This window comes from Centropristis striata, chromosome 11 (assembly GCF_030273125.1).
Source record: "Centropristis striata isolate RG_2023a ecotype Rhode Island chromosome 11, C.striata_1.0, whole genome shotgun sequence".
NCBI lineage: Eukaryota > Metazoa > Chordata > Actinopteri > Perciformes > Serranidae > Centropristis > Centropristis striata.
In genome coordinates, this window is record NC_081527.1 from 30,194,282 (window position 1) to 30,217,434 (window position 23,153).

Below are 23,153 nucleotides of genomic sequence, written 5' to 3' on the forward strand. Positions count from 1 at the left end.
TTCAACCTGATTTTACCTGTTAATTTCTGCAAGTAGAGACATTCAACATGTCTAAAATGTTAAGTCTAATTTCGTGTTCCAGAGCAATTCGTCTGCTTTGTCCTGGATACCCAAGAGCTCCAATGCTCTGATTTAACTTTGTTCTACCTTTTCCAACTCCTAAAATCATTACCTAGACAAAACAAAAAAAAAAATCAATTCAGACTCCTGTTTGTTTTCTCTCTTTGCTCCCAACTACAATCACCTGTTCAGTTTTATGTGTCTGGGAAAAAAAGTGATCCCTGGGGATTCACCTGGGAAGGAAAACAACAGCCTGAGTTTGCTGTTATGCTTGGTCACGGTCCGACTGAATACACACAAACACAATAAAGCAGCTTGTTACATTAGCCTCCATCGCCATGCCTACTTGTTCAACGGCTCGACTGTGGTTTGGCTGTTTTCTGCTCCAGTCTCGGGAGTTTTGATAAGAGTTGGCATGGCTCAGCACTCCTCGGGGCTTTCACGGCTTCAAAAACAGTTTGATAGGAGCAGAAAAATGACAGCAAGACCAGAAAATACTGTTTTTTGAGAAAGTTCTGTGTATGAGCCATCAGGGATTTAAACGTATCTCTGGAGAAACTCTGGGGAAATATTTCTGAAAGGGACTTAATTTTCAGACTGGATGTTTAGCAACTGTAGTATCTGCAGTGTCTCCTGCACATCCTGTGTGCTCAAAAGCCCTCATTAGATTGCAATAAAATGGATTATGCTTAAGCCTCCCTGTGAGGAAAAAGGGTTAACTGACATCTTAGAAACCAATTTATTATTTTCATGTGTCCCAATGACAAATGGGCACGCCCACATGCAGATTCATTGCTTTGTTTCATCCGCTTGTAGGGGTATCTGGTTCAGATACACATTGCCTCCAGCAGGGGTACCAAAATATTTAGAGGTAAAGCTAATTTAGGTCAATTTTGCTATCAGAAATTGACTAAATTAATATTTAATACTTTAAATGAATTAGTCATTTTCGGGGCACCACCTATTCACTTAGGAATAGGAAAAGATAGCAAATCATAGTTAATCAGTCTCTTAAAGTTAACAAATTATCAATTTGGAACATTAATTATTTATTATGAATATAATTATAATCGAATTATCTTATTAATATTTAGTAACGGTTGAAGGAATTTTGAGTTCTTCTCATAGCAGAGGTTTAGCAAATCACTCCTTCATGTGCAACATTAAAGGGAGAAGCATATTAATCTTAAAACGTATTTATTCTAAATAAAGCAAAGCAAACAGAACACACTAACTAATCTAAAAGACTATTTACAGTGGAAATGTGGGTGAGAAAGAATGTGTAACAAAATGGCTGCCGAAAGGCGGTCATTTAAATAAATCAAAATGGCGGAAGCCCTTTTGTTCTTGAAGTACCATGTGGTCTTGAAGGTCTGTGTTGTAGGAAGCCAAATTAAAGTATATTTCATGTGGATTAGTGTGTGAGCAAATCAAATGAGTTATAGTTAATTTACATGTAGAACTTGAGATATGTAGAGCAACATTAATCACACAACTTCAAGTGATCTAACTACAAAAAATATCCCAACAAATATATTTAAACACACAACAGATCAACACCATTGATTAAAGCTTAACAAACTTGTTCTTGCTTACTAACTGCCCAGTACTATACCACAGAGTCCAGAGTTGAAAGGGGAAAGCAGAAATCCTTTTGAGGAAGAATCTGGTTCCTGGTTGGGTTTTGGTGGTTGTAGCGTTGTTTGCTGTTGGCTCCTGAAGCTTGGTGAGGGTCTCTGTGATTATGTCCAGTATAGATCACAGGCAGGAAACTTAGAAGCGTCGTGGTGGGCCCACTTGGTTTGGGCCTCACCGGCCTTCCCTTAGAGCTGGAGACAGAGGGGGATGGCCTGGTCTTCTGGAGTGCAGACCAGGACAGCAGGCATGCTGTCCCCCAGGGAGTTGAGGAGGAAGAGAGCGAAGGGATTGCTGCAGGAGACCTTTGTGTCTCAACCTGGAAGTTGTATTTCCTGTTATCAGCCAATGAGACGCCTTTAGGTATCTGCAGATACCTGTGGGGGGTGGGGGTCGTTTGTCTTTGTTTGGGGAACAAAGAGGGACCTCCATCTTGAAGCATGGCATGAAGGAGTTGTTGAAATAATCCTCAATGCATTCAGTCATTAAATCCAAATGAAACTTGTAGAGTAGCTGTGACCCCTACATATCCCCCCTTCGGTCACGGAATTTCTCTCGATGGGTAATTCTGCAAGCTAATGAAGAAAAGAAGGGTCCACAGTTGAAAGTGTTCATTTGTTAGTTCATTCAGTTGGTAACGTCTGGGCAGTTTATTCTATCTGGCTAAGCAAGAACAGTAGATATAAACAAAATCCAGATAAACACAACTATAATAACATGGAGTGAGATAACTAACACAGTTGAACAGCAGGGTTAGTGAGAACAAAAAAAAATGTTAGTTGTGTAAATGTGTTATGTGAGAGGGTAATGTGGACATGTGTATGACAAGCTGTGGAGTCATGAAGGTGTCCTAAGCTAGTGGTCTACAGTAGCTGTCTCACTGATATCATGCTGACAAGGAGTTGGTCCAAGCACACATGCAAAAATAGACAGTGGTGACAAAGTCCAATCAGAATTTAGGCTTTTCTCAACTAATAGGTACTGATTCAACTTTTGATTTGCCGTCAGTATGAAAGCGGACTTTCCTGTCTGTAGTGTGAATAGCGCCCTCTGGAGCTGCTGTGACGTCTTTGCACTTGCGGCTCAGGGCTGTGACGCTCCCAAAGGCAGAGGTGCAGTCAGGGGAGCTGTCACTGTCAAACTGATTACAAGCATGTGGTGAATCCTGGTCAGGGATGCTGAGGTCATCTGAACAGTCTGCTGGCTGCTCATAATTTTGGGCCAAAATTTCGGAGTAGGGCTTTCTACAGCTTCTGTTACTCGAATGCTTGTCACGGCGCAGTTGGTGGAGAACGCAGTTACACTGATTGTCTCTGCGTGGCCTTTTGTCACCCCCCTTCTCCCTGTGGGGAAGGTGAGCGTATGAAACAGGGGAGCTGTTAGACATGGCAGTGTTTACGTTTACAGAGTCAACTGGTTCACCTCTTATGCTGGAATTGACTACAGTTTCCCAGACTACCTGTGTCCAGTTCCTGACCTCGTGCATAGAGGGGAAACCTTGCTTTGTTGAGAGTACCACATGAGTTTGTATACATGGGTGAAGGTTCTGCAGGAACAAGGATTTAAAATTTGGGTTTTCTTCTAAACCTGGTGCATTCTTTCCTTGAAAGTATACCTTTCTCAAACAATGGTAATAGTCCTTGGGGCTCTCACGACGGGAGTGTTTAATTTTGAGGGCTGCAACCAAAGATGTTAAGTCATTAACAGTAGAAGAGAATTCTTCTGTTAATGCTTGACGGAGCTGCGAAAAGTCATCCCTGACACTGGCAGGTAATGTTTGTGTAAACTTGCGAACAGCTTTACCGCTGGTTTTCCACACAAGTTTAATTTTCTCCCGGTTGGTTGCATTTGGCAAGTCAATTAGGTGGCGTTCTAACTGACTGAAGTAGTCTTCCACATGTTGAAAATGGTTTTCTGGATCAAAACTATCAACATCTTTTGCTAAAGACCACATAAGTCTACTCCTCAAAGAATTGTCACTAGCACTAATAGCTCTTATTGCACTATACCTTGATTGTTTGCTTTTTACTCTTCCTGTAAGTCGCTTTGGATAAAAGCGTCTGCTAAATGACTAAATGTAAATGCTAAAGAGTCAAGCTCTTCCCAGCGGGGAGCCTGTGGTTTCCTCTCTGCTGAGGGCAAGACCAAATTAGCATTCCTATGAAGGTGTGAATCAGATGCGGACTGGGAAGACCACTTGGTAGGCTGTCTAGCCGAGATTACACTACAAACCTCTTCAGAACTTGTTTCAGGGAGATGGGAAGTCAGGTGGCTGTTACAACCATCTCTCAGTGGGAGCTGAGAAGCTGACTTTAGTTCCAAAGGCTTAGGGTCGTTTGGAACTGGGTCCCATCTTCTGACAGGAGGGGGAGTTAGCCTGTCACTACAAGAGGAGGAGTTAGAGTCAGAGTAACCGGAATCACACTGTCTGAGCATCTGTTTAGCTCTAAGTTTAAACAATTCCTCTTTCTGCACAATGAGATCTGACTCTACTGAGTGCAAATCGGACAAATAACGCATGGCTTTCTTGCTAACGGTTTGAATTTCCTGGAGGAGAGAATCATTGTGCATCCTGAGGGATTCTACCTCCTGTTCTAAAGCAGTCTTGCTCTGAGAAACAAGGTTTGTCTGCCTGTTGAAATTCAAAAGCAAACATCTGACCAAGGGGCCTTGAGATGCAGCTTGCTTATCACCTCTACCACTGAGTAGCGAGTTTCTCTCATTACTGCAGTCACTGAAGTTTAACTTGTTGATAAGTTCAGGGTAGCCAGGTTCTAGGCTCTGTGCTAGGGAGGAGATAAACTTTTCTAAACAGGGGGTTTCCATGGTTAAAGAATCAGACAGAACAGAGGGGGTTTAGTAGAAGACAAATGGTTTGGCTGAGGTGTTGTTTTGACAGACACCTGTCAGTGTAGTTTTAACACTTACACTGGCCTAACCAAACAAAAGGCTGGCTACACTATAAAAAATAGCTTCCTGTGAAAGAGGACAGCTACAGCACCAACTAGTGGCTCTAGTGGGTATAGGTTTTAGCCAAAAAATGTAAACCTAAGTTACAGGGCAAGTTTGCTTCTTAAGCTTTAAGCTTGCACACTAACTGAAATGCTTGGCAGTAACAGTTAGAGGGTTGTTTCTCAAAGATTGCACTCAAGCTGAAACACATGGAAGAAACTGCAAGGTACAACAATTATTCACAGGGCTGGAAGCACGCTGTGGCTCTCTCAAACTCAATCTCTTCTTTACACTGAAATGCACGGCAGTAACAAAAAAAAATACAGCTCTATATGCACAGGGCCAGGAACACGCTGTGTCTTACTCAAGGGAAAAAGGGGAGCACTTATTTAACAGCAAATGTCTGAAAAGATTGCATTGAATGACCTGTATTCAAATGCTGAACAAAGTTCTTAAACTTCTACAGAGTAGGTTTACCTAGTTAGTTAGCAGCAGCAGCAAGTGGTTAACTTAGCAGAATGACTTAACTGGTTTAAAAAGTGGTAGTTACCAATACACAAATCTCTCAAATTGCTTTTACTTAATTTATAAATAAATTAATTTACACCAAAATGTACTTTTGTGAGTACAGATGGGTCTAATCCTGTAGCAGACTACTGGTGTAAAATGTAAAGACTTCTGGCAAGTCTAAAATTTGGAATCAAATATTTTTGGTGTAGACCAAAAATTAATATGCTGTTAATATTGCACAATTATGAATGATTGCCAACAGTACTATGCCTCGCAACGGGGCTCCATAATGTAGGGGTATCTGGTTCAGATACACATTGCCTTGTAGGGGTAAAAGCTAATTTAGGTCAATTTTGCTATCGGAAATTGACTAAATTAATATTTAATGTTTTAAATGAATTAAAGTTACTCTCTGGGCACCACCCATTCACGTAGGAATGGGAAAGATAGCAAAAATCACAGTCTCAAATCTTAAAAGTCAATAAACCTTGACGTGTCAGAGGTTGGCTTTCACACAATATTTCATAAACAATATCAGGAAACTTCTTGTTAAAATAGGAAAAATATTTACAGTAATAATATCCAAGTAAAATACTGTAAATTACAAATAAGGCACACAAAGCGTTGGAGTTTGAACACAACGACCAAATCAACCACGGAACAGCGCCTTGGGTTCTTTACGCACGGTGTGCGTAAAAGAGAGGGAGAGATGGCGAATAAGCCAGTCGGGGGTCGCTCACAGTTAACTGACCGTGCCGGTCAAACACAAATAACACCAGCAAAATAAGACAGAGAGAGAGAGATGCGCTGATTGGAGCCGGCGCAGTGGGAGAGAGAGATGGAGAAAACAGCGCACCAAAGTAATACAACTACAGTAACACAAACAGTAAAATTCACAAACAGTTAAGAAAGGTTTTTTCTTTTAAATCTAAGATCTGCCCAGATATATTAAGCCCTTACTTGAGAGAAATCGATCCGTGATTTCTCAGCTGATTCGGTCAGGCGGCGGCGGCATGGAAACACGTGGGGCCGATCAGCTGTTCGTCGGCCTCTGAGAATCCCTTGCAATGAGCGGCAGGCTTCGTGGCACGGCGGTGTTTAATACTCGTCAGTACTAAACAGTCTATTATCCTCGGATAAAGGATGCAGGGAAAAAGTGTCGACAAAGAAAAAGGGAATCTGGTCGCCCTTTTCCTTTGAAGTTATTCACTGTCCCTTAGTGAATAAATTAACCGGTTGGTTTTCTGAGTCCTTTAAAAACATTGCACAAAGGTAATTAATCTGAGTTTACTCTGGCCAAAAAGCAAACTTTAGAACTATGGTCCCTTTGTCTTGATCAAAAAAAAGAGGGAAAACAATTCTGGTACCTGGAACACGTCTCTTTAGGTCAATGGAATACCTGAGAACGAAGGAGCAGTGGGCTGCGTTTGGTTTTTGTAAACCGCGCTCAGCTCTTGCGAGCGTCAGTGGTCAGTTGGCAATGAGTGTTGAGGAGAGGACCCTCAGGGTGGGGCTTCGCACAAGTTTGCAATATCAAAATGGCCGTCAATTAACATAATCCCTCGTGGTTTGAAACAAAGGACAGTAACATGTGGTTTAAGGCCTTAACAGCTGGCTTGGTCCTTACAGTCCCCCCTTTGGTCCTGGGGTTGTGGTTCCAGCCATGAGCCTCAGGAGCAAACCAAGGTTAAGACAGTTTTTTGTGAATCCAACCCTAAGGTTGTACAGTTCATTTATCCTGAGTGATTCAGGAGTTCTGATATATTTCAACAGTCCTTATTATGGGCTTTATATCTGGGCAGAGATAAAAGGGCACGTCTGGGCAGATGTATTTACCTAACTAACTATGCTAAAATTAAATGAAAGAAAAACACAGAAGATATCACATTTCTCTAAACCAGATCACAAAGAGAAATTGTGTAACTCTTGATTACACCAAATCCTAGTTTGGATGGTACAGAGGTGAAAGGAGAGGTTGAGGTTAGAGAGACGAATCGCGCTTGAAACGCGTTGGAGTGTATGTACTGTCATTCAATCTACGGTGTAGTGTTTGTGTCTTCTTGTGAAAAATGTAACATGATAGGCATGCATGGGTGGTGTATGATGCATTCAAATCTGAGGGGTGAAGTATGCTGCCTATCCATGGACGTACAATTGTGGGGTCTCTTCCCCCCCCTTTGGGGCTGGGGGACTGCTCAAAGGCTGGTATCTTATTTGGATCATTATTTTGCTTGGGCTGGAAGTGAACCTCTTTCCCAGGAGGGAAGTGGTTGCCTCCTCTGAACTGTGGGGGTCCGCAGCGGTCATTCCTCTGATTATACCACCCACCCTGTGGTGGTCGATGGAAGTTCTGCTGGGGCCAGCTGCGGCCATTCCTCTGGTTCTGCCAACCCCCCTTTGATGATCGAGGAAAGTTTTGATGGGGCCAGCTGCGGCCATTTGTCTGATTATGCCAACCACCCTGTGGTGGTTGGGAGGAGTTCTGCTGGGGCCAGCTGCGGTTATTACCTTGATTTGCCCACCCACCTGCTGAGGGATGGGTGGGGTTGTGAGGGGCCGTTTCCATGGGCGGCCTAGAGGATGGCGTTTCAGCACCCTCCAACTTTAGTCCTGCATTTTCAGAGGAATGGATGTGTAGGACTTTGACGTCCTCTTCTGCCCTGTCCACTGGACGTACAATGGCTTCCCAAGTCGACTGAGCCTCCTTTCGGATTTGACTCATCGTGGGCTTACCCTGTTTGCACGTCAGTGTGACATGGGTCCTTATACACGGATGGAGGTTGTGGAGGAAGAGGGATTTGAAACCTCTGTCTTCCTCAAGACCCGGTTCGTTGCTGCCCTGGAAATATGCAGTCCTTAAACGCCTATAATACTCACGGGGAGATTCTAGTCGCTTGTGCAATATTCTAATGGCACCGAGAGTGGCAGTTGTCTCATCAGTGAAGGGCGAGTATTCCTCGTGTAGGACCCTGGTGAGCCTACTATAGCTGTCCCTGACATGTGGCGGTTGAGTTTCTACGAAAGCGTGGACACTTCTAGACGTGGTTTTCCAGATTAGTTTGAGCTTTTCGCGTGAGGTGGCATGTGGCAGGTCTGTCAAGCAGTGTTCGATTTCCCGGAGGTAATCATTGATGTTGGCGCCTTTACCGTTTGGGTCAAAACGCTCAACATCATGTGCCAAGGAGTCAAGCTGCCGCGTGCGAAGACCACTGGAGCAATGTTCAAGAGGTCTGTCTGACTCCCGGGAAGATGAGCGTCTGCGCCAGCGGCGGTCACTGTGGCGTGACCGGAGGGAATACCACCTTGGTGGTGAGGGCGATGCGCTGCCCGAAGAGCAAGACCGCCGAGAAGTGGTTCTCCTTCTGAGTGGGGGAGGTGAATGTGATTCCCACTGACCTGTAGGGATACGTTCAAGACCGGGACACTCAGGTGATGAGGGTCGTGTGCTAGTTGGACGGTAAGACGAATGTTTAAGGGCGCGGGCCTCGGGAGACCTTGCCCTATCACAGGTAGAGTGAGAGTGGTCAAGAGCCTCTCGGGCTTCCTGAAGCCTGATCTGTCGGGCCTTGGTGTCACTCTCCTCCTCTTTAATGACCTTATTTTGCTCTTCCAACCTCATCGCATCGTCACGATCGGGAGTGTTTCTGTGAAATCCCGCAAAGTTTCATGTGCATCCTCTAGCTCATTGCTTAAAGACTGAATTCTTGAATCTTTTCGGCAAACCTCATCACTGACAGCTGCCAACTGTAGTTGGGTCTTATGCTGTTGAAGGAGGAACAGCCTGCCTACCACTTCCTGGATAGTGAGTTGCTTCCCCTGTGGGTTTCTAATCTGTGCCACCAATTCAGCTGTCTCTGAATCGCACTGGGCCAGCGTGTAGCTGTCCAGTTCTTTGTCCTCAGGGTGGACATTAAGGAGATCTGCCACCATGTTTGACAGCGTCTGCTCCTCTTCCCTAAACTCTGCAACTACGGAAGCTGAGTGGGAAGTCATCTCTTATTTTGTCAAGAGGAATACAGCAAAAATCTCTCTGGAGATTCGCACCAATCTAGTGATTTATAACCACTCAGCTTCAAATCAGTCCACTTGGGTCACTGATTTATTTTATTACCTTTTTTAGATAATAATAACACACAGGGCCGAACCTGTGGCTTAGAAGTACCACTGTACTTAACTTGGACTGGGTGTCGACTGAGGAGCACCCACTACTACCAGGATGTTTTAATTCCAACACTGGTGCACAGAGCCGGGCCTGTGGCTTACAAATGCCGCTGTATTTAAACAACACAAAAAGGGGGTTTCTGCGAGGGACCACCGTCACAAAGGGTCTTAACAAACAAAAATAAAATTATCTATTGATAATAATGCACAGTTTACTGTTACTCGCTGTTTACTTGCTGTTTACTTGCTTTAGCTTAGCTGGTTAACAAACAAAACCAAAAGCAGGTTAAACAACCAAAAGAAAAGGGGCTGGGTATTACTAAAAAATAATCCTCTCTACACAACAGTAACAGGCTTGGTGACAAAGCAATAACTAAAAGTTAGAAACACAAACCAATACTGCTGAGCTCAGTAACACAGCAACACTGTACCACTGCAGTCACCACAATAAACTATTCTTGACCTTAACACTCTATTCCTGAAAAGGGGACGGGGAAGAGCTGTAGCTACAACCACTATATTAATTATAGTTAATAATTACAATGCTTAATTATCATAATATAACTACAACCAATATTTAATTATCATTTATGAAATATTGTGCAAAGCCAGCAATATCACGGCCTCGCAACAAGGCACCAAAATATGTTGGGGTAAAAGCTAATTTAGGTCAATTTTGCTATCGGAAATTGACTAAATTAATATTTAATACTTTAAATGAATTAAAGTTACTCTCTGAGCTCCAAGTAAAATACTGTAAATTACAAATAAGGCACACAGTTATAGTAATATGTGCGAAGCTATGTGTGTGAGAGAGAAGTTGCGAACGCCCCCTCCTTTTGGGGTGGTACGCGCAAGATGGCTGCCGCGTACTACCCAGGTAGAATAAACACGCCAACAATGGGGGTTGAGTATCCACGTGGCGTTGAGAAACAAAGCACACAGTAACGTGGGTGACTTAGCGTTGGAGTTTGAACACAACGACCAAATCAACCACGGAACAGCGCCTTGGGTTCTTTACGCACAGCGTGCGTAAAAGAGGCAGAGAAAGTGAGAGAGAGAGACGGCGAATAAGCCGGTCGGGGGTCGCTCAGTTAAACTGACCGTGCCGGTCAAACACAAATAACACCTCTACAATGCAGTAATAACACTAGCAAAATAAGAATGAGAGAGAGAGATGCGCCGATTGGAGCCGGCGCAGTGGGAGAGAGATGGAGAAAACAGCGCACCAAAGTAATACAACTACAGTAACACAAACAGATTTAAAATAAAAAACCTTTCTTAATATATCTGGGCAGATCTTAGTTAAGCCCTTACTTGAGAGAAATCGATCCGTGATTTCTCAGCTGATTCGGTCAGGCGGCGGCGGCATGGAAACACGTGGGGCCGATCAGCTGTTCGTCGGCCTCTGAGAATCCCTTGCAATGAGCGGCAGGCTTCGTGGCACGGCGGTGTTTAATACTCGTCAGTACTAAACAGTCTATTATCCTCGGATAAAGGATGCAGGGAAAAAGTATCCTATGGAATATCAAGATCTATAAAATCATCTAGCATCTGTTAGAGCGTCATGTGCAACATATGCCCCCCCCTCCGGCACCTCCAGCCGATTCACTGCTGATTTGCCACCTCCCTGTCCAAGCAGGCCTATAGTGTGTGTGCAGAACAGAGTGTCATCGTGTACATATAATTCTCCCAACTCAACTATAGCTTCAGCTACGTGTAGACGTGCCCTATATCTGTAAATGTGTTAACATTATCTTCGCAAATATAAGCAGCAAATTGAAAAAGAGGCAGGGAGTGATCTTCATCAGATGTCTTCACCTCGGTCTGAGGCCATCTTTCTCCAAGCTGTGAATCTTAATTTTAGTTAAGTTATTGTAAGACTCCTGTTAAGTGGATCACAGAAAAATCCTTCATTCTAAATTAAACTCCCCCTTGGAAAATACTTACAGTTCAATATGACATTTATTTTCTAATTCATAACGTTTGTGATCATTGAAAATCAAAAGGCTTAAAATCTGTGTATTCACACATTATCCTATCACCAGATTTAATGAAGTGGGACTTTCTTGTACAGTTACTTAGCTATATACTTGGATGTCCAGTTCAAAGCCTTTTCTTACATTTACAGAGGCTTCTAAGTAGTGCTAGGGCATGCAGTGAACAGGCTGCTATTCCTGCTCTGTGTAAGCCAGGGGAGTGTTATCTTGTAGTCAAAGTATTGACCATTTCTAAAAATGTCTCCTCACTTACCATTCCTGCCTTTTATCAACCTTTTTTAGACATATTAAAATGTTTATAGTATATTCTATAGTTTTGGTAGACAACCTGTGCAGAGGCAATTCATTTATAAGATGTCTTTATATTTCCAATTTATATTGTATCATTCTAGGACATTTATTGACCCTCCCCACATGTGAGTCTGTTTTCAAACTTTACATGTGATCACACTCCCATTAAGTTTAACAAACAGTTATATGCAATTATCATACATTTTAACACTGAGAATAACAATCAGACAATTTTATTTTTATTGTGCCCAATGTGTAGAAGTGTCAGATGGTGAAAAAGTTTTCTGCTCTATTGTTTTACACTCCTTTAACGTGAGTTCAAAAGGATGTAGGCCTTTCTCTATCTCTGACCTTAGGTCATACACACACACAAGGAAACTAGCAGGCGAGGAGGAAATGGCAGAGTGTCTCGTTAAGGGCTGGGTGTGTGTGTGTGTCCCTGTTCTCTGCTAACTGTCTTCTATCCCTGCTTGTATGTGTATTGTGTGCTGTCTGATGTCCTCACAAAGCCTGTCAGGAGAAATATCAATGTTAACACTCTACAGTATACATTTTAGGTTCTAGCTAATAGACCTGAAATGTCTTAATTGTAGGTTAACCTTAGCAGGTAGAACATATCTTTCAACCAGGCGGCAATCTCCGTGTCTGAGCATGGAGGCCACCAGGAAGTGCATAAAGCCTTCAATTCACCGAAAATTCCAGTAGAGGGTGCTAAGTTTGGCTGCAAAAGAAATCTGCCCATTCATTTCAGTGCTAAATTTGAAAACTTCTCACTTGATTACCTCAAAATGTTTTCAGGGACAACATTATGGTCTCAATCACTAGTAAGAAATCTTCAAGACAATTTGATGTCAATAGTTCTAATAATGGCCCCATTTAGAAGAAAATGGAAGATAAAGAATCGTATGATTTGGGGCGTTTCTAGCTTTGATTGACAGGTCACTGACAAGGCGAGCCGTCACCAGGAGAGAAGCAGAGCAATGCGTATCCACGGCAACGTGTCAATAAAGTTATATATAACGTTGTATAGATAGAAAAGAGGACGTTTACCGATTTGGTCTCATAACTTTGACCCTTTCACACTATATTTTCACTTAATGACAGTTTATTTGAATGTTTTGTTCAGCGTTTGGTTGGACTAACAGACACTCCAAGGAGTTGCTGCTCAGTTTTCTGAGGTAAGAAAGATACATTTTGTTTTTTTGCTAGCCAAAACTAACATCCCAGTTAATGCTCCAGTTAATGCTAACATGAATTAGCAGCGGCTTCTCTCAGTCAGGTTGCCGGTGTAGAGATGCGTGTAGTCAGTGTCGTAAGATCCCTCGCGCTCCGTCAGTCCAATTATGGTCTGCTCCGCGTATCGAAAACATGATGGCGACGAGTGTAACGCTGAACTCGAGGCTTCCAACGGGCAGTCCACAAACCAATGGGTGACGTCACGGTGACTACGTCCATTATTTATATACAGTCTATGGTTTCCATGCAGCCGCCTGACCGAATCGGCTGAGAAATCACGGACTGATTTCTCTCAAGTAAGGGCTTAATATTTCCGGGGCAGATTTTAGTCAAAGGTTTTTCTTTTAAATCTGTATTGTGAATTTTACTGTTTGTTTTACTATAGTTGTTTTACTTTTCTCCATCTCTCCCCAACTGCGCCGGCTCCAATCGGTGCATCTCTCTCTCTCCTTATTTTGCTGCTGGTGTTATTACTGCATTGTAGATGTTTTATTTGTATGTGACCGGCACGGTCAGTTTAACTGTGAGCGACCCCCGACGTTAGCGGATAGCCGAGACGCCGTCATCCTCTTCCTCAATCTGGAGATCTGGCAAGGACACATCGTCCTGGAAAAAGTCTTCATCCTGGCCGACGAACGACATACTTATCGCCAGACACAAGGTAGGTAGAGACACTAGAGCAAGGTTTAGAACTCTCATTACCTACTTGTAGATTCAGAATGCAGAGCGCAATTGTGTTTTGAAAACACAGCGATTCGGGTTTTTAAATGCAGCAATAGGTTAACGCAGCAGAGTGATGCAGGAGGAATGAGAGGCAGAACAGTTTAAATGGACCGCCTAGTTGTGTGTGTGTGTGATAGTGGTTGGTTGGGCTTGGCGCGGTTGTCAGACCAGCTGACAGCCAAGCAGGCGTGACTACCGTATTCCGCCTGAACTAACGCAGAGCTTCATATTCGAGCCACTGGATTGACACATCTGAATAAGTCTTATTCTGCCCAATGTACGCGCCATCATACGTGAGAGCCAATGATTAACGAAGCCCATGTTTGCTGGACACCAACTCAAACATGGGTAGCCGCATTTCATCGCTGCAGCACTAATCTCTGGTCAAATTTGGCAGGGGTCCAGAGAAAACTACAGAGTCCGACATTGTTTTGGCAAATGCACACATCGATTCCATATTAATTTTAGTGACCCGATTGACATAAGCGGGTGTCATTACTGCTGACGTGAATAACCAATTTACTTTATTTTCCAAACAAGACAGATACACTGTTTAAGGAGTCAAAACACTTCTAAAATGTAAACAAGAGGCCTCTGGTTACCCCGCACACTTGAAATTTCCTCTGGATCAGGAACGGTAGATTTCTGATTACCTTGATAAGGATGGGATCAGGCTGGATCCAGCCAAGATCCGTGTCAACAAAGCTGTCAGGAGCTGTAACAAATTACTCCTGAATTCACTGTGGGGAAGGTTAAGCATGAGGAGCAACATGCTCTAATGTGAGCTGATTACAGAGCCTGCCAGATTCACAACGTTGATGTTTAGTGACCATTACGATGTGAGGCAGTTCTGTTTCATCTGATGTCTCTATGGTGCAGTGCCAGCAGCGTGTTGTGTATTGCGACACAGACTCTGATATTCACATCACGCCCTGGTGAGTGGATTCATCCCCTAGGCCCGTATCTCGGCGATCTGACCGACAAGTTAAACTCCTCAGGCGACTACATCACAGAATTTGTGTCAGGGGGGCCAGAGTGTTATGCTTATGACACGCTCCAGGGGAAGACACATGTTAAGTGTAAAGGCGTAACATTTAAGGCAGCAAATGTCACCCATGACTCGTTGAAAGGGTTAGTTCAGGCGTTTGTAGCCGACCAGAGCACAGACGCACACGTGATTGCATCTTCATCTTAAGAATGATGCTGTCTGATTATTCGACACTGCCTTATGGATATTGAGAATAAATCAGTTTATGTCAGATTACAGCATCTCTAGTACGGTGGTTAGTGGTCCGTCCACTTGTTAAAAAAAAAAAAATCTTTAATGGTATTTCAGCAAGAAGAAACCATGGCAAGCTCCGTGGATCTGCTTGAAACATTGGAGACTTTTTCAAATGAAGAGTTCAAGAAGTTCAAATGGTAACTGAAGCAGGATGAAGCCTTGCAAGGCTTTCCAGCAATCCCAAAGAGCCAGATGGGGAATGCAGACAGGATGGACACAGTAGATGTGATCTTAAAGAGCTATGAGAAAATTGCTGTGGAGGTGACCCTTAAGGTATTGAAGCTGATCAAAACTAATGACTTGGCTCAACATTTAGAACACAGACACACACATGATCGCTGTATCTGACACCATCAAGCGTGATAAAAAAGAAGTGTCATCTGAAGAAATGACAGTCGTTAAGAAATCTTTGTGTGGTGTGTGACAAGAGCAGGCTGGTGCATTATGGACATTAAATAAAATCACGGTTTTGATGGCAGATTACAGCATCCATTTAGTATGGTTGTGAGCGGTCCCTCCAATTGTGGCAAGACAGTATTTGTCAAGAATGTTGTTGAAAATGCATCGGGTATTATTTCACACAGCATTGATAATGTTTATATTTACTCATGTTGGCAACCACTGCATGACCAACTTCTTCAGCTCAGGGACATCAAATTTGTGAACGGGTTGCCAGAATCACTGTGATGACGACCTACTACCCCCAGACAACAATTTGCTCATCATAGATGATTTAATGAATGACGCCAGTAATAACAGGTGCAGAATGTATTCACAAAATAAGTTCACCATAGAAATTTTAAGATGGATTTATCTAGTGCAGAATTTTTTTATCCAGGGTAAATCCAGTCAATCCATCAGTTTAAACACTATCTTGTAATGTTTAATAACCCCAGAGACAAATATCAAATTTCACTTTTAGGTAGACAAATGTTTCCAGGTAATGCCAATTTTTTTTAGAAGCCTTTAATGATGCTACCAGTATTCCATACGGATATCTCAGATTATAAAGCCAAGACTCCTAATCATTTAAGACTCAGATCTAATTTGCTGTCAGAGAATCCGGTTGTTTATATTCCGAAAGAAAGAAAAAAAAGTTGAAGGGTGAGTGACGCATGCAGAGAAATCTTGCACTGCTTGAGATGATATATAAATCGAAACCTAGCACACGCAAGGTTATCACTAATGCTGGAAGATACTTTATCACCGCCTTGTGTGAAATAGCAGTCAATGTGTTAAGAGGCAACATACCGCTGACAGACCTACAAACAGTTGAAGAAAAAATCAGTAATCAGACTGAGTGCAGGTAGTACTTCAAAGTCATAAAGAAAAAGAAGACCATTAACCAATCAGGTGGTGGTTTTTTGCTACCGTTGCTAGGAGCAGCTATACCCTTTATCACGAGTCTCATTAACCGCAGGTGAGATGGAGCATACACAAAAAATGTTTTTGGTCCCCCAACACCAGCTGGACTCGTAAAAACAGCAGTAGCACAGAACACTCTAGACAAAGCCATGAGGTATTGCAACTACCCAACTTGGACATGTACGAAAAAGCAAAACGGTATTCAGGTATTCTTCAAAGATATCTCGCTCTGGTGAGGCAAGGTGAACGTGAAAAGTCAATTTTAACTCTTTCACTGCTCCCCACTGAAAGTGATGCTGTGTCCGACGCGAGTCAGGACGCCTCCCCCACTGCTGGAGCCATTGATGATGATGAGACAGTTGTAAATGACACCGTTGTAAAGAATGTTTTGAGACATATCCCGAAAAAAAAGCAGGAAAAAGGCAGAGCACATTTTAGAGGCTTTGTCCCGTGCAGATGTAATATCATGGACTGACCAGGGGAGCATTATTAATAAACAACCCATCAGAGGCTCACATGTATTTGTGCGTTGCTGTCACATTTTTTATCAAATCAATGTGTCTGATATTTCAAGACCTGTAGGATGGACTGTTTTTAAAAACCTTGGCTGGGTTAAGTAACTCTGATTTTCGCTGGAAATTCTTTTCGTGCATTAATCCTGTGGAACTAACCTGGCTTCTGGTATTGTTTTTGCTTTAAGATTGGTTTTATGCTTTATTTGTTTGAAAACTGAACGTAAACTAAACCAGTCTTCACTGGCCTAGTTATTTTACCTGAAATTGGCTTATTAAGAGGCTTTTGTCTACAAGTATCTGGGAGTGGCCTGTCCCTTTATAACTCTGATTTTAGCTGGAAATTCTTTTAGTGCATTAATCCTGTGGAACTAACCTGGCTTCTGGCAAAGCCACCAGCTTTGCCCTTTGTACCTCTTGCCCTGACCATGACGATGTACTCAATCCCGGTTCGAGTTTCAACTCGTAGATTCTTCAGACCTCGCGCAACCTATCGCACTTATCACAACCTTGTGCAGCACGCTCGCTCCAGGCACACTGAGCGCCTCGTCAAGGGTGGACTCTGGAACTGCCAGTCTGCATGCCGTAAGACTGAGTTCATCTCTGGCTTTGCTGCTCAGCAATCACTGGACTTCCTTGCCCTCACTGAGACGTGGTTAACACCAAACAACTCTTCCTCTCCTGCAGCTCTTTCCGCTGCCTTCTCCTTCACTCACACCTCTAGACCCACTGGTAGGGGTGGAGGAACAGGTCTTCTTATCAACCGTGACTGGGAGTTCTCCCTCCATCCACTGCCACAGTTTTCTCCACGGTTCTTTGAATTCCATGCTGTCACCATAACCTCTCCCTCACCAGTAACCATTGTTGTTCTCTACCGCCCACCTGGTCCCCTTGGAGAATTTCTGGAGGAGCTTGACGTCAAACTTCCCTGAAGAAGGTCCACCACTTGTCCTTCTCGGGGACTTAAACATCCAGCTCGAGAAGTCAGCAGACTTACTACTTCTACTCTCCTCCTTCACTCTTCTGCTCACTCCATCACCTCCTACTCATAAAGCTGGCAACCTCCTCGACCTCATTTTCACCAGGCGTTGCTATACTACCAATCTCTCCGTAACCCCACTTCATGTCTCTGATCACTACTTTATCAATTTCTCCCTCACCGACAGATACTGCACTGGTCCGCCGCAACATTCGCTCTCTCTCCTCCTGCTGCTCTGGCCTCAACTGTTCTCTCATCCCTCCCTTCATCGGACTCATTCTCACTTCTGCAGCCCAACTCTGCAACCGACACTCTCCTTGCCACCCTCTCCTCCTCTCTTGACTCACTCTGTCCTCTCACTCCTCGGAAAGTACGCAAGTCCTCCCCTGCCCCTTGGCTGTCGGACTCTGTGCGTGCCACCAGAGCTCCCATACAGGCATCAGAACGGAAGTGGCAGAAAACTAAACACCCTGAGGACCTACGCAACTACAATCTCTTCTTGCTGCCTTCTCATCTTTGATCTCAGCTGAAAAAAGCTCTATCAGACCAAGATCCAATCCTCATTCTCCAACCCGAAGAAGCTCTACTCCATCTTTACAAACCGGTCTATTGCTCCGGATCTCCTCCCATTCCTCGCCCATCTTATCAACACTTCCTTGACTACTGGCTGCTTTCCTAACTCTCTGAAGGAAGCAAGGGTGAATCCTCTCCTAAAGAAATCCACCCTCGACCCATCCTTAGTGGACAACTACAGACCCGTCTCTCTCCTGCCGTTCCTCTCCAAAACTCTGGACGAGCTACCTTCAATCAACTATCCTGCTATCTTCATGGGCACAATCTCCTTGACCCTCACCAGTCTCGTTTCAAGAAGGGCCACTCAACAGAGACTGCCCTTCTCGCTGTGACTGAACAGCTTCACAAGGCGAAGGCGGCCTCTCTCTCATCTGTGGTGGTTCTACTGGACCTTTCTGCAGCTTTCGACACTGTGGATCATCAGATCCTCATCTCCACCACCTGGGAGTATCGGGCTCTGCCTTGTCTCTGCTCAAATCCTATCTCAAGGACCGCACCTTCCGTGTAACTTGCAGGGGTTCCATTTCAGAACCCTGTCCACTCACCACCGGGGTCCCTCAAGGCTCCTTGGTCCGCTCCTCTTCTCAATATACACCAACTCCCTTGGCTCCCTCATCCACTCGCATGGCTTCTCCTATCATAGCTATGCCGACGACACCCAGCTAATCTTCTCATTTCCCCAGTCTGAAACACATGCAGCAGCACGTATCTCTGCATGTCTGGCCGACATCTCCCAGTGGATGTCCTCGCACCACCTCAAACTCAACCTGGGAAATGTTCCACCTGATTGGATGTTGTATTCAGTTGAAGCACACTGGCATCAATTTACTTGTAGATCATAGGCTGAGGTAATTGCAAACACGGGACCCATAGATTGGGGCTACCAGAAAGGTAACAGGTTTAAAAGGTCAGATAACGATTATTAAGGCCAAAGTGAAAGCAGACAGTGGGGTTATTGACAGCAATCCTTTAGTTATCACCTTAAAAAAATCCAACAGTAGATGACGATGGTTCTTGGTTTGCACTAGCTTCAAATGAGAAACCATATCAAGTTGGTCACTTTAAAATTAAAATCTTTAGACATACAGTGACCCCTACACGGAATATATTCCAAGCTGAAACAGAAGAACAAATGACAACTGACCAAACTGCTGTGGCAAAAGCCACGATGACACACCAACAAAGGCTCTCTGTGGAAACAGGCTATGTGGAAAGCAATCGGTGGTTTGATTTACTTGAGTCTGAAGCTAAAACTATTATACAAGATGACTGCATAGTCTGTGCAGCCTCAAGGCCAAATTTGATTATGGTAGCTACTGTTCTGGACACAAATACTAATTATACTAATTGCCTGATAGACATGTCAAAGGAAAATCCCAGCCCACACTGAGGAATTAGATCATGTGTTTCCCTTGGCACCCAAGGGGGCCGCCCCACCAGCATTTGTGCCAGAACCAGTCAACATTACTTGTTTATTGCGTGAAAATCCAGGTATAAGAGCACTTATTAACATTACTGCACATATCTGGGTCAATATTACCATAAATATCTCTGAATGGCGTAATGCCACTAACCTAAATGTTGCACGGGCAGATGTCTGGTGGTACTGTGGGGGCCGAACCCTCTATGGCTACTTGGCAAAAAACTGGCATGGGACCTGTGGCCTGGTCTCTTTAATATCACCGATACAAGTACTCCCAGTCACTGCTAAAGTAGTGTGGGATACATCACAAATTTACTCCCCAAGATATGCTCGTCTGACCCGCAATAAACGAAGTAACTTTGATCCTAATCATGGCTCCCCAGTTTATATTGATGCTATAGGTGTCCCAAGGGGCGTTCCTGATGAATATAAACTGGTTAATCAGGTGGCAGCGGGGTTTGAATCCCTGTTTATTTGGGTAGTACCAAATAAAAATGTTGACAGAATCAATTACATTCACTGTAATCAGCAGAGATTGAGTAATTACACCCGTGATGGTTTTGCGGCAGCCCATGAACAAATCAGTGCAAATTCTCTTATGACCTATCAGAATAGGTTGGCCCTGGATTCAGTTTTAGCTGAGAAGGGTGGTGTGTGCAGTATGTTTGGCTCGGTGTGCTGCACATTTATCCCTAATACAGATCCCGATGGTTCACTTACCAGGGCCTTAGAGGGCCTCCGTACCATGTCTAATGAATTGACAGAACACTCTGGAGTGACTAATCCTATAGTTGATTGGCCAGAATCTTCATTGGGCAGGTGGAAATCAGTTATTTTAGCTATATTTGCACCATTGTTCATAGTAGTGGGAGCCTTGATTGTATGTGGATGTTGCTGCATCCCTTGTATTAGGGCCCTTTGTGTGAGATGTATTGACACTGCATTAGCTAAAAAGGATTATTTACCTGCACCCCATCCGTACCAAATGACTGAGGGGGTTCCCCTTTAAGACCCCGTATTAATGACGGCGTCTGAGAGGGGGGCTGATCCCCTTCATCAACCTTATGCATTCTGGGACACAGAGGTAACTAGTATATAATTGGAAGGAAAAGGAGAGGAAAATATTATAAACCCTCAACATGCCCAGTTTCTATATCCCTTAGAGAACGGTATAACAGAAATGTTCTCATGAGACTAATCAAAGATTCAACATAGCTGTCCTGGGAGGTATTTTATCCAATTGATTACCTTATTTCTGCCTATTGTATAAAATGGCCGGCTAGTGTCGGAGTTTGATAGAATTATCTTTACTGTTTTGGCTTACGATTAATTGAATGAAAATTAGCTAGATTCCATTAGTAACTTTAAATAAAGACCAGTAAGAAATCTAAATCGAATTGGCTCTGAACTAAAAACAACCAGGTCACCATTTTTAGTTGAGTTTTATTGTGTTTGCTGTTGAAAGTAAAAATGTGTTTGCAAAATGTGTTGAAAGACATATTCTACCTGCTAAGGTTAACCTACAATTAAGACATTTCAGGTCTATTAGCTAGAACCTAAAATGTATACTGTAGAGTGTTAACATTGATATTTCTCCTGACAGGCTTTGTGAGGACAGCACACAATACACATACAAGCAGGGATAGAAGACAGTTAGCAGAGAACAGGGACACACACACACACCCAGCCCTTAACGAGACACTCTGCCATTTCCTCCTCGCCTGCTAGTTTCCTTGTGTGTGTGTATGACCTAAGGTCAGAGATAGAGAAAGGCCTAGATCCTTTTGAACTCACGTTAAAGGAGTGTAAAACAATAGAGCAGAAAACTTTTTCACCATCTGACACTTCTACACATTGGGCACAATAAAAATAAAATTGTCTGATTGTTATTCTCAGTGTTAAAATGTATGATAATTGCATATAACTGTTTGTTAAACTTAATGGGAGTGTGATCACATGTAAAGTTTGAAAACAGACTCACATGTGGGGAGGGTCAATAAATGTCCTAGAATGATACAATATAAATTGGAAATATAAAGACATCTTATAAATGAATTGCCTCTGCACAGGTTGTCTACCAAAACTATAGAATATACTATAAACATTTTAATATGTCTAAAAAAGGTTGATAAAAGGCAGGAATGGTAAGTGAGGAGACATTTTTAGAAATGGTCAATACTTTGACTACAAGATAACACTCCCCTGGCTTACACAGAGCAGGAATAGCAGCCTGTTCACTGCATGCCCTAGCACTACTTAGAAGCCTCTGTAAATGTAAGAAAAGGCTTTGAACTGGACATCCAAGTATATAGCTAAGTAACTGTACAAGAAAGTCCAACTTCATTAAATCTGGTGATAGGATAATGTGTGAATACACAGATTTTAAGCCTTTTGATTTTCAATGATCACAAACGTTATGAATTAGAAAATAAATGTCATATTGAACTGTAAGTATTTTCCAAGGGGGAGTTTAATTTAGAATGAAGGATTTTTCTGTGATCCACTTAACAACAGGAGTCTTACAATAACTTAACTAAAATTAAGATTCACAGCTTGGAGAAAGATGGCCTCAGACCGAGGTGAAGACATCTGATGAAGATCACTCCCTGCCTCTTTTTCAATTTGCTGCTTATATTTGCGAAGATAATGTTAACACATTTACAGATATAGGGCACGTCTACACGTAGCTGAAGCTATAGTTGAGTTGGGAGAATTATATGTACATGATGACACTCTGTTCTGCACACACACTATAGGCCTGCTTGGACAGGGAGGTGGCAAATCAGCAGTGAATCGGCTGGAGGTGCCGGAGGGGGGGGGGCATATGTTGCACATGACGCTCTAACAGATACTAGATGATTTTATAGATCTTGATATTCCACAGGATATGAGTAAATCTTATTGTACTCTACAGAAGAGGGAAGCTCAGTGGAAGGCGTATGGGTTTGATGCTACAAAGTTGCAACTTCCAGACCCATGGGCAAGTAAAAACTTGTGGTTCCAGCTGTTGACCCACTCAGTGAGGTCAGTCAGAAAAATAGAGGGTCCATGTTTGGTGAGAGTTCCGACACCTGGGTCGTGGCCTTCAATTTTGGAAGCTGTACCAGAGCCATTAAGTACTAAATGTCAATCTTATGCGCTTTCATGGCTATTGTATCAACAGAAATCAGCAGAAGACCATATCATGGCATCAGTACATCTCTTTAAGCCTAGACTGGATTGTTCTTGGTTAGCAAGTTAATCATATCTGAATTTAAAGGATATCCATGAAAATCTCACAGCGGGATATTCAGATGCATTTGAGGTAACAGCAGTTAAATCAAAAGATTGTTTTTGTTCAAATGGTACTAAAAATGGTCGTAGGATATTTATGGGGATATCTCAATGTGAACATTATATGATGCAATTTGGAGAACATGAACATGGATCCTTTGAAGATTCACATAAAGTA